Source organism: Scyliorhinus torazame, chromosome 11, assembly GCF_047496885.1.
Source record: "Scyliorhinus torazame isolate Kashiwa2021f chromosome 11, sScyTor2.1, whole genome shotgun sequence".
Taxonomy (NCBI): Eukaryota; Metazoa; Chordata; class Chondrichthyes; order Carcharhiniformes; family Scyliorhinidae; genus Scyliorhinus; species Scyliorhinus torazame.
In genome coordinates, this window is record NC_092717.1 from 54327524 (window position 1) to 54339984 (window position 12461).

The window sequence follows — 12461 nt, forward strand, 5'->3', positions numbered from 1 at the left end:
CAATTGGCTGGACTTAGTTCACACGCACGCTATTTAGTACCTAGTGAACTCAAGCCGGCAGCATGCAAGTGTCCCTAATCTGACACCAGTACATTGTTGGGGATGAAGCAAACCATTGAGGCAGAGTAAAGGGAAATTTACATCGGACTCTTACATTTGAAATAGGCACCAGTGTCTAAAATACAAAGAACTCAGTTTCCAGCAATACCATGTCACCTGGAACATAAAACAATCCATTTGACAAGAGCTTGAGATAAACCTGCTTATAATTTATGCAACAATTCCACAATTTCATTCAGCCTTGCACTATGCAGTCAACTGAAATAAACTGATCCAACTAAAAGCACATATTGCTGGCTCTGCATATTGCTTAATAAGGCAACATTTCAAATCCACCTTCTGATCTGTAAGATAACATTGTTTGATCTCCCTTGAAGGCTGTGAGCTGCTAAGACATTGTGACTAATCTGTGCTGACCTCTGAGCCAGAACAAAATAAGGTGTATTGTAACGAGCAAAATTTGGGACTTGGACAAAAGCTGGAATTGAGCGCCTCCGATACTTGTAGAGGCTCGTTCAAATTTGCGGCAGTATTGAAACTTTTTGTCCAGTTATACTTAAATTAGTGTAAAAATAAAGAAAATGTATCACAAATTAAAAATGAACTGCAGTATGTGGACAACATGTTTTTTTAAATGTTTTTATTGATTTTCGTTGCATTTATAACAAAAAAAGAAAAGATAACACATGAAACGTTAACAGGTAGACAACAGTATTAATAGAACAAGTCATATTAACAGTAGAATCCAAAAGGTTGGGTACAACGCGACCATCAACTATTTACAGGCTACCCCGTTGTATTAAAACATACTAGGGGTGCGTCCTCTTAATTGCTGGTCACAAACAGGATTGCCTCCATGTATTGTGGAAGTCTTCTTCCATTCCCCTGATGCCAAATTTTATTTTCTCCAATTTCAAGAATTCCGCTAAGCTGGTCAGCCAATCCGTGGCCCAAAGTGGCACTGCTGATCTCCAGCGGAGTAGGAGTCTCCGGTGGGCAATCAGGGAGAAAAAGGTTAGGGTGTCTGCCCCATTTCCTATAAAGAGTTCTCCCACCCCAAAAACCACCACTAGCGGGCATGGCCCCACCCTCACAACCCTGGACATGGATTCGAAAAGGGCTGTCCAGTACCCGACAAGTTTGGGAAGGATCAGAATATGTGAGTGTGGTTGGCCTGGCCTCCCTGGCATCATTCACATTGGTCCTCCATCTTCAGGAAGTACCTGCTCATGCGTGTCCTGGTCAAGTGCACCCTGTGCATTACCGTTAGATGCATTAGGCACAGCCCTGTGCATGAGGAGCTGGAGTTCACCCTAAGCTGTGCTTCAATCCAGAGTCCTCCCCCTATCTCCATGTCCAGCTCCTCCTCCAATTTTTCCAGTGTCTCGTCTCATCCCTTACTCCTCTAAACATTGTCTTGGCTACAGTCCCCCAGACTGTTGACAACAGTCTGTCCATTAGGGCATGCCCGGGTAGCTGGGTGAACGTTGCCATCTCCTTGCGGAGGAAATTCCTCAATTGTAGATATCAAAGTTCGTTCCCTTTCCAAGAGTTGGAGCTTTTTGTTAGCTCCCCCAACGCCACAACTCTACCATCTACGTACAGGTCCCATACTGTTAGTACCTCCTCATCCTGTCTCCACATTTTGAAAGAGGCGGCTATTTTTGCTGGGATGAATTTATGCAGTTGGAGACCGCATTGGACAATACACCAAGATTGAAATGGTGCCTGAGCTGCTTACAGGTCCTTAGCGTGGCTCCTACCACTGGGTTTCTTAAGTATTTGGCTGGGGGAAATGGTAGTGGGGCCGTGCCCAGAGGGATATCCCTATACAGGAGGTCTTCTCCATCCGCATCCATCTAGCTCTGGCTCACTCATCCACAACCATCCTTTCTGCGTTTGCTGCCCAGTGGTAGTGTATGGCAGCATCAAATCCCCCATACTCCTCCTTCTTTCGAAGATACTTTTGCAGATTCTGGATTTTTTTTTCCCCGCCTACTCCAACACCATAATGAATTTATTTACTTTGGTGAAGAAGGCCTTGGGATGACGATCAAGATGGATCGGAATAGGAATTGGCAGCATGTTCATTTTTATTGTCTGCATGTGGACAACAAAATTGTCCTGAGCAAGCACAATATCATTGAATGCAGATTTGAACAAAGACGATCATTTACTTTCAAGAATGCCCACGTTAATTTCACAGTCAAGTTGTTTATTATCTTGCTTAACTGCAGGTGTATTTCTATTTTCCACTTTTCAGACTCAAATACTTTTGATTCTTTTTTCAAGATAGCAAATTCCAGAGTGCATCTTTTTGTCCAAACAAATTGTTCCTTTCTTGATCAAAAATCTTGCTTTATCACCTTATGAACATAAATTAGATGCTGTTTGTTTGTATAGACATGTTCAATATTCCTATTTTTGGTAACAATTTGTTGTCCTTCAGACTTCCCTTATCCCAGTCAGAACAAATCTTCTTGAATTCTTTGAGCGCTGTCAACACCTTCTTTATTTTGGATTAAAACTGAAAATTCTCAGAAAACTCAGCAGATCTGGTAGCGTTAACATTTTGATCCCATGTCACTTCTTCAGAGCTGAAGAGGTAGAAATGTGATGGATTTTACACTGAAGAGGTGGGGTGGAGTAGGTGGAGCAAAACAGAAGATCAAGAAAAGGTAGGAGGAGCTCAGGAGAAATTTGACAAAGAAGTCATGGAATAGATATCATGATAGAGGCATAAAGGTAAGATAGCAGAACGTGTAATAGCAGAACAAGAGTCAGCGCTCGCTGAAAGCAAAATATAGGAACAAGTTATAGGCTGACGTTCTGGGGGTGGGAGTTCGAAAAAAAATCAGAAGTGGAGGACAGAGTTCAAGGTCTGAAGTTGTTGAACTCAAATTAGAGTCCAGAAGGCTTTAAAAAAATGCCTAATCAGAAGATTAGGTGTTGTTCCTTCAGTTTGCATTGGGCTTCACCAGAACACTGTTGCAGGCGGAGGACAGAAATGTGGGCATGAGTGCAAGATGGTAAATCAAAATGGCAAGCGACCGGCAGGTTGGTGTCATGCAGGGGCTGGTTTAGCTCAGTGGGCTAGACAGCTGGCTTGTGATGCAGAACAAGGTCAACAGCGCGGGTTCAATTCCTGTACCAGTAGAGAATTTAGTGTACCCGAACAGGCGTCGGAATGTGGCGACTAGGGACTTTCCACAGTAACTTTATTGCAGTGTTAATGTAAGGCTCCTTGTGACAATAAAGATTATTTACTTGTGGATTAAGTGAAGGTGTTCCACAAAACAGTCACCCAGACTGCATTTAATCTACTGAGATTGCATCTTCCAAACCCAGGATCACTACCATCTACAAGGACAAAGGCAGCAGACACATAGGAACACCACCAGCTGGAAGTTCACCTGCAAGTCACTCACCATACTGGCTTGGAAGTGTATCACTGTTCCTTTGCTGTCGCTGGGTCAAAATCCTGGATTTCCCTCTAACAGCACTGAGGGTGTAGGTACATCACAGGGACTGCAGTGGTACAAAAAGGCAGCTTACCATCACCCTCTCAAGAGCAAATCAGGATTGGCAATACATACTGCCAACCTCCCTCATCCCTTGAATGAATTAAAAAAATATATAGAAGAGACCACATTGTGAGCAGTGGACTAAATTGAAGGAAGTGCAAGGAAATCACTGCTTTACCTGGAAGGAGTTTGTCGGGCCTTTGTAAGGATCCTCCCATTAACCCCTGTCTGCCTCTTGTTTTACCTTTTAATTTCGATTTTTCTGCTATTTCAATTTTTGTGCACTGACTAAAATTTACGTACACCTTTAAAATGGACTTCAACCTTTAAAGAAAACCTCCAGCAGGATGTGCTGTTTGGTTTGATATGAGTGTTGATACATCTTGATGGACTTGTCTGTCGGCCAATCGACTATTTCGAATTGCGGGGCTGTATCAATGGAGTATGCTGATTGGTCAAGTTTTTCTCTGAAATATTTCTTCTTCTGCGAGACTGTTTTAGTTTCATTTTGAACTCAAGAGCTGAAGAATGCGCTCCCTGAAAGGACAAAACCTCTTTAAAACATCTGGTTGGAGACTCATTTTTTCTCAGTAAAGCTGGAGGACAGTGTAGCCACCTGGGTTGGCCACTTCCCGACTTAAAATGGAGGTCCGCAAAGACTACAGGGAAATTCAGCCAACACAGGCAAAAACTAACAAGTGCAGAAATCCTGTGTATTAGAACTTGCATGGGAACATGTACGCAAGGAAAGCCCCAAAAGAGAAAAGCACCCCAACCCCCCACAGAGCAGATAGATCAGGTTCCCATGAATCCAGTCACTACACACCACACAGTAACATCGGAAGGAGACGCGGAATTTCTTTACATCACCCCCTTAACCGTGACCCAATTACGGGACACGTGCGAGAAAATCACACCGTTCCTCCCACCTCAGACCCCCACCACTTCTTTGCTAGAGTAAATCAGCAGGCGACCATGGATGAGCATGAGCACGTGAAGCTCACTGTTTCGAATGTAGACCCTTCAGTTGTAGCAGCCCTTCCTGACCCACAGAATGTAGGAGGCGGCATCCTTGCAGAGATGCACGCAGCGATCCTAGATATGATCGGCTACAACAGACCCCTCAGAAGAAGCGCACAACGACCAAGGTTCCCATTTTACGGGACGTGTCATGAAGAACGTCCTCACAATATTTGGCATTACCCAAAAATTCCACATCGCATACCACCCCCAGTCAAGTGGTATCGTGGAGCGAATGAATCGGACCCTAAAAGCAACCCTCAGAAAAATGGTCCAACAAAACACCACCACTTGGGATTCAGTCCTCCCTTTTGCACTGATGTTTTTGAGAAATACTGTTTCGACATCCACAGGTTACACCCCACACACTCTCATGACCGGACACCTCATGAAAGGCACAGAATTTATTATTAGGACTTGACTTGACCAGCCCCGAAGTGACGGCCCTCACACACGAGAACGCAGTCAAACAGTTAGTCGAAAAGGTAAAAACGGCTCAGCTAGCAGCCGCAGTAAGATTAGGCACTAGAAAGAAACAGAGGAAGGCCTGTTTCAACAAGACAGTGCATGCGACCGAGTTTGAAGTAGGACAGCAGGTCGTGCTGTCCATTTACAACCCAAGAACATTCCTGTCACCGAAGTATTCGGGTCCGTACTCCATTGCGGACAAAGTAAGCCCCTCCATGTATAAAATTAAGTATCCTAACGGAAAAACTGCGTGGTTCCATATTAACCAGCTTAAGGCATATGGCCCACAGTCTAACCACGCACACCACGTCATGCTCGACGCAGCAGACCACACCCCGCCCACACCCAACGTATCCTTACCCTCCCCCAACACGTCCATCCCACCCACGGACTCGCCCTCAACTCCAACCCCAAACTCTAGACTCTGCCCCGGAACGCCCACAGACAGCAGCAGCAGAGACAGCGACTGTGACACAGACAATAGCCACCCTACTATCCCCATGCAACAGGACCCACACACAGCGAATCTGAACACGATTACAGTGATCCCTTCCTGATCACATTCCTCAACAAACCCCACCAATGACCACCGCCCTACGATGACGACCCCGACTCCGTCCCCACAGAATTAGACACAAATTTTTGGCACCGCGACAATTCATACAGGCTCGTCCGAAACGACGAGATGGACCCTAAGTCACACCATGCAGCTTTATCAACCCTCACCCATTCCAGAGTATGGCATCCGGGAGAAGAGGATGACTTTGAGTCTGACTCCCAAAACTAGAACCCCTTTGCGACCCTGTTCGCAACTGATAACTGAGGTGTCCAGATGATGTTTTAAAAGGAACCACTTGGGAGAAACAGTGTTCTTTCTGATGGAACCTGCAGCATGTTTAATGTTGTTTGTTAGTGTTATTGTTAAATGCTGTTTGTGCACTCGGAAGTTCCACGGCCACACGCTATATTTTTCGGCAGAAACCTGTGAAAACTTGCCAGCATGCTTATCGGCAGAAACCGCTGAGAGCTTGCCAGCCCCCGTTCATAACTGCTCTTCTGATTCGATGGTAGACCCTTTTCAGCAACCCCCCACGATGACTACATTTTTTGCCCGTTCTTGCCGGTTGCTCAGGCAGTGGAGAAACGGCATTGGTCTCCGCCCTGTCTGAGGACCCCCCCTCTGGTCAGCTACACTCGGGTAGAGCACACACGGCAATGATCACCGTCCTACCCGGGGATTCCATCCAAATCTTACCCGTCACGGCCCATACGCACCTCATTTCGGCACTTTTGGTTCAAAAAGTTTTGTTCTGTTTTCAGGCGACCCTTAGGTTGCCATCCCTATGCTATTTACATCCTCAAACATTTGGATGGTAAATCGCATAGCCTGCGAGACGGCTCGCACTGTTTCAGTATTTGTTAAGTGTGTCTTGTCCGGAATATTCGGTTTAAAAAATAATTTTTTTAAATGAGGGAGTCACACATGGTGACAAATATAAAGGGAAATTGCCACTACAAGACAGACATGCTAACGCACGAGATATTAACCAAGATAGTAACAGAAACTATGCTTGATCCACAGAATTCCAGAAGCTCCAGGAAGAGAGAAGAAACGGAAAGGAAGAGACGAAAAGGAAAGAAGACAACAATGAAGACGTCATACATTTTTTCGTCGTTATTGTAATTTGCATCCGGTCCCGCGCGTATGCGAACCCCCTGTCCCCTACCACACAGGCAGTGAATGATTCCCACCCCTACCATACACTACACGCAGAAATAGTTAACCCCGAGATAGTCACCGACACACCATCATGGTGTGATACGTTCATAACCTGGTATTCACTGTCATACGTAATTGAAACCCTTCTAGTATTGGCGATACTCTGCAGCATCGTGCAGACTATCCGCATGAGGAAATGGCGAAGAAGAGCCTACCACTCTCGCACCCCGGTATACAGGATAAGATCCCCTATTTACGGTTATCACCAGGACCCCGAACCCCTTGGTCTACAATAAAGAACATGTGTTGCATCTTTTGTAAATAAAGAAATGTGTTTTGTTTACAACGGAAATATTGTACACCTCTGTGCTTGACTGCCAAGCCAGAGGAAAAATGTGAATGCTGCTATCATTTTTTGTATTGTTAGGAAGTTAGTATGATTTAATGTTTGAGTGTAGTTTATGAGAGATAGTTAGAGGTACCGTATTTTTTTTGTTGTAATGCATGTCCCTGTCTGACATAGTGCCACTTAGAATTGTTAGTTAAAAAAAATGTTCATACAGTTATGGTCAGTGCAGAGGCCATGGACGAGTGCTCGCTGGGTCAGGAAGTGAAGACAACGCAGTTATGTGATCCTTCACGCTTCGCGTTAGGGATCACAAGGAGAGCGTGTAGCCACCTGGGTTGGCCACTTCAAATGGAGGTCCGCAAAGACTACAGGGAAATTCAGCCAACACAGGCAAAAAACTAGCAAGTGCAGAAATCCTGTGTATTAGAACTTGCAAAAGCCCAGACAGCACTGAAACTCACAGCTATCTGCATACTAATGAGCGACCCCCGGGAACAATCAAAACATTTAAGGTGAATAAGGCCAAGCCAGACTCCTCGGCACCAGCAGGAGCCAAGACAAAGGAAGGCCAACGGACACCTAGGGACCGCCCAGCGATCAGGGAACGGCTCCAGTATTGGAGAAATCGATCCAAGTGATCGGAACGCAGTCCAATCACTTGGAACCAGATACGGGGTCCGCACAAAGGGGCGGGAAGCATCTGAGGACTATAAAATAGAGCCCCAAGTTCAATTCGTCCTTCTTGGCAGGGTCACTCAGCAACTCGAATCAACCCTCGAGAGAGTGAACTGGCTAAGCTGCCGCATCAACCAAGTAAGTCTCCAGTCAACGCACGCTACGAGATAGGCGCTCCTAGCTACCAGTCCATACCAGCTTTTGAATCCTGCAGACTCAGATCGTACGAAAGGCCATTTGTTCCCCTGACCTGGTGGGCCAATTCCGAAGCTAAGTATAGGCTTTTAGTGATAGAGAATAGTCTAGAAAGTGGAGTCTATGCATGAGTAGTGATTTACTGTGTATAATAAATGTGTTTCGATTTGAATCTTACTAATTGGTGTGTTGAGTTATTGATCAGTACTTGAACTTCGTGGCGGTATCATAAAGATACCTGGCGACTCTAGAGCAAAGGTTATAGAAACAGAGCAAATTAAATAAAGATACAATGGGCAACATTTAAGAGCCAACCAAAAGTTAGCAACAACAGTCTAGTGAGACTGGAAACCAAGTAAGAGTAAAACCCCAAGGCGAGAACTGGGTTTGAGGGGAGACAAAGAAAATCTTAAGAAACTCCAGACAAGCCACCAGATGAAAGCAGGGTTCGTAGTTTAAAAACCCTTCTAAAATCTTGCATGGAGAACTCAGTTCTTGTCTCAGAAAGGCTATAGGTCATTCTTGTGGGATTGGAAACAAATGAGAATTACACAGGCCTGAGGCTGTGCGGGAATCCTGCAGCTAGGGAGTTCGGACTGAATGCTACTGCCAGAAGTTCCTCGTTAGCAATCCACTGGTTTCAATCACTCCGCGTCCTGGAAGGACAGCCTACTGCTGCAACAACTTCAACAGCTGAAGCAAGGACGCTCATCTTTCATTTCATTTCAATTCCTATTATTTTTACCCCTCCCTTTGGGCAGCACGGAGCACACGTGGCTAGCACTGTGGCTTCATAGTGCCAGGTTCCCAGGTTCGATTCCATGCTGGGTCACTGTCTGTGCGGAGTCTGCACGTTCTCCCAGTGTCTGCGTGGGTTTCCTCTGGGTGCTCCGGTTTCCTCCCACAGTCCAAAGACGTGCAGGTTGGGTGGATTGGCCATGCTAAATTGCCCTTAAGTTTCCAAAAAGATTAGGAGGGGTTATGGGGATAGGGTGGAAGTGAGGGCTTAAATGGGTCCGTGCAGACCCGATGGGCTGAATGGCCTCCTTCTGCACTGTATGTTCTATCTTCGCTGTGCGTGTCTCTCTTGTGTGTGTTTGGGTAGAGACTGGGACGATAAAAGTGGAGGGTGGGGTGGGTGGCAGAGAACAATCTTTTGAATGTGGAATCTGGTGGGGTGAAAAAAAGTGACGACAATGGGGCCTTGTATCATGGTTTTGGAGGGGGTCAGGGCAGAAGTGGACAAGACTTAGATATTTGTCTCACAGTACTGCCAAGTTTTTGTTAAAAACTTAACAATAAAAGATACAAATACAAATAGAAACATGGTTCAGTGCGTAACACATCTCTCCGCCTCCCATTGTTCCCGCCTAATCTAAACAAAAAATAGCCCAACTCCCCCTACCCCCCTTATTGAATTGAATCTGCTGACAGTTTTGTTTTCTCCGAATAAGTCGATGAACAGCTGCCACCTCCGAACGAACCGTAACTTTGATTCTCTCATGGCGAACTTAATTTTCAAGTCTAAGAAACCCAGCCTTCGCTAACCCAAACCCCTGATTTTGGGGGCTTCGAGTCTCTCCACGCTAGCAAAATCCGTCTCCGGGCTACCAAGGAGGCAAAGGCTAAAACGTCAGCCTCTCTCGCCCCCTGGACACCCTGATCTGCCGACACTCCAAAAATCGCCACCTCTGGATCGGTGCCGCCCTCATTTTTAGTACTGTGGACATGACATTCGCAAATCCCTGCCAGTATTCCCCAAGCTCCAGGCATACCTAAAACATATGGACATGGTTTGCAGGCCCACTGGCACACCTCAAACACCTGTCCTCCACCCCAAAAACCTTGCTCATCCAGGTCACCGTCATATGTGTCCAGTGAACCAGCTTGAATTCTATCAGGCTGAGCCTGGCACTCTGCTCAGCGCATGGTCCCACAGACCCGCCTCTACCTTCTTACCCAGCTCATCTTCCCATTTACACTTTATCTCACCTATCTGGGTTTCCTCCCACTCTATAAGTTCTTTATAGATTTCGCGACCTTCCCCTCCCCCACGTCCCTTCTAGAAACAACCTTATCCTGTATCCCGTGGTGGTCGAAGCAGAAAGGTCCAAACCTACCTTTGCTCAAAATCCTTTACCTGCAGTTATCGAAATCCATTCCCTCCCAGCAATTCAAACCCCTCCTCCAAATAGGGAAAACTCCCATCAATAAACAGATCCCCCAGCCTCTCAAAACCTTGTGCTCCGCCACCTCGGAAACCCCCCCCCATCCATCCTTGCCGGGACAAACCGCTGATTACCACAAATTGGAGCCCACACCAACGCTTCCTCCACTCCCATATGCTTCCGCCACTGTCCCCAAACTCTCAGAGCCGCCACCACCACTGGGCCTGTGGAGTACTGAGCCAGTGAGAATGGGAGAGGAGTTATCAATGTCCCCAAACTTGTGTCCTTATATGAGGCCTCCTCTACCTGTTCCCACACGGACACCTCCCACACTACCCACTTCCTAATTATGGCTATATTTGCCGGCCAGTAGTAGTTCCTAAAGTTCGACAGTGCCAGCAGCCCCCGTCCCCCATTCCGCTCCTCTCTGACAGTACTTTCTTTACTCGCAGAGTTTTACCCGCCCACACAAACCCAGAGATCTCCCTATTCACCAGCTTAAATAAGGCCTTTGGTATAAAATTAGGGAGGCACTGGAAAACAAACAAAATCTTGGGAGGACCGTCATTTTTACGGTCTGTACCCTACCCGCCAGCGACAACGGGAGCATGTCCCACCTCCGAAAGTCTTCCTTCTTTGTTCAACTAACCGGCCAGATTTAATTTCTGTAGCTGCTCCCAACCCTGTGCCACCTGGATATCCAAATAGCGAAAACTCCCTCCCACCATTTTAAACAGCAACTTCCCCAGTCTCCTCTCCTGCCGCTTCGCCTGGATCATAAAAACCTCACTTTTACCCATATTCAATTTGTACCCAGAGAACCGGCAAAATTCCCCTAAGAACCGCATAATCACCCCCATCCCCCCCTAACGGGTCAGGAATATAGGAGCAGGTCGGCTGCATATAACAAGACACTATGTTCCAACCCCCCCCCCTCCCCCCCCCCCCCCCCCCAGACTAGCCCCTTCCAGTCCTTAGAAGCTCACAGCTCCATCGCCAATGGCTCTATAGCCAAGACAAACAACAGTGGGGAGAGGGGATATCCTTGCCTTGTCCCCCGGTACAGTCCTCTATCCTCGGTCTTTCCCCATCACGTCCTGCATCTTTGAGGCCAAGAATTTGGCATCGACATTCAGTCGCGAGATTGGTCTGTATGACCCACATTTCTCTGGGCCCTTCTCCTGCTTCAGGATCAATGAAATCGAAGCCTGTGACATTGTTGGGGAACGACACCCCGCTCTCTTGCCTCATCCCTCACCAGCAGTGAGCCCATCATCCCAGAAAACGTCTTGTAAAATTCCACTGGGTAGCTATCCGGTCCCTGGGCCTTGCCCGACTGCATGGCCTCCAATCCCTCAACTACTTCTACAATCCCGATCGGGGCTCCCAACCACTCCACCAACCCTTCCTCCATCTTCGGAAACTCCAACACTTCCCAAAACTGCCTCATCCCCTCCACCCCAGCTAGGGGTTGCGACTCATACAGCCGGCTACAAAACTCCTTGAACACCCCATTCACCCCCGCTGGGTCCAAGAGCGTGTTTCCCCCTCTGTCGTTACAAATTCCAGCATCCGCAGTAATTTGCTTTTTTTCCCCCCTCTGTCATTCACTCTTCCCATCTCCCTGGCCACCTCCCTTTCCCTTAGCTGGTGTGCTAGCATCCTACTGGCCTGCTCCCCACACTCGTATACCGCCCCCTTGCCTTCCTCAACTGCTCCACCGCCTTCCCTGTAGATAACAGACCTAACTCCATCTGCAGCTTCTGCCGCTCCTTCAACAGTCCAGCCTCCAGGGCTTCAGAGTAGCTTCGGTCACCTGGAGGATCTCCGTAAACAGCCTATCCATCTCTGCCCGCTCCACCTTCTCCCTTTGAGCCCATATCAAAATTAGCTCCCCCCTACTTTCAGCGCTTCCTATGCCATTGTTGCCAAAACTTTCCCCGTAACATTCATCTCCAAATAGTTCTGGATGGCCTCTCTCACCCGCCCGCACACCCCCTCATCTGCTAACAATCCTACATCCAATCTCCATTGCAGATGCTAGCCCCTCCTTGCTCACCCGCACATCCACCCAGTGTGGGGCATGGTTCAACACAACAATCGTCGAGTACTCAGCATCCACCACCCTGCCAGTGAAGCCCTGTTCAAAATGAAAAAAATCAATCCGGGAGTACACCCTGTGAACATGGGAGAAAAAAGAAAACTCCTTCGCTCTTGGCCATCCGAACCCCCACGGGCCTACCCCTTCCATCTGTTCCATAAATCCCTTTAGTTCCTTCGCC

The 12461-nt window shown here is 47.2% G+C and overlaps 1 protein-coding gene across 25 annotated transcripts in view; it reads right to left on the bottom strand.

Moving 5' to 3' along the window:
* The window catches only part of clasp2 (cytoplasmic linker associated protein 2), a 666501-nt gene that overhangs the window by 589314 nt on the left and 64726 nt on the right, over positions 1 to 12461 (bottom strand). The window lies entirely within an intron of this gene.